At 39.1% G+C, this 486-nt stretch overlaps 1 protein-coding gene across 1 annotated transcript in view; it reads left to right on the forward strand.

Moving 5' to 3' along the window:
* Positions 1-486, forward strand: part of NIPBL (Nipped-B homolog (Drosophila)) — a 195,033-nt gene that overhangs the window by 97,961 nt on the left and 96,586 nt on the right. The gene's annotated exons all lie outside the window — the stretch shown is intronic.

Genomic DNA, 486 nt, shown 5'->3' on the forward strand with positions numbered 1-486 from the left:
CGATCGTGCCACTGCACTCCAGCCTGGGCCAGAGAGCGAGACTCCGTCTCAAAAAAAAAAAAAAAAGGAAATGTTTCCTACCCTTAGAATGATGAAAATTATTGGCAAGGATATGGAACAGTGGGAACTCTCATACGCTACCAATGAATACAAATGGTCATAAGTAATGTGTTATTTAGTAAGGTTTAAAAATATGCATACCCGGCAATTTCACTCCTAGGTGTTAGCACCCAGAGCTCTTACAGATTTATAAAAAGAGTCCTCATGTACAAGAACATACATTGCAGCATTGTTTATGGCAGCAAGCGTTTTAAGCAATTTGAACATCCACATAAGAAAGAACAAATGAATAGTGTACATCATACAGCAGAGTATATGTAATTATTTAAAAGAAATGAATTTAGGCCAGGCACGGTGGCTCACATCTACGTGTAATCCCAGTGCTTTGGAGGATAAGGCAGAAGGATCATTTGAAGCCAGGAGTTT

The sequence above is a fragment of the Colobus angolensis genome, unplaced genomic scaffold, assembly GCF_000951035.1.
Source record: "Colobus angolensis palliatus isolate OR3802 unplaced genomic scaffold, Cang.pa_1.0 Scaffold230, whole genome shotgun sequence".
NCBI lineage: Eukaryota > Metazoa > Chordata > Mammalia > Primates > Cercopithecidae > Colobus > Colobus angolensis.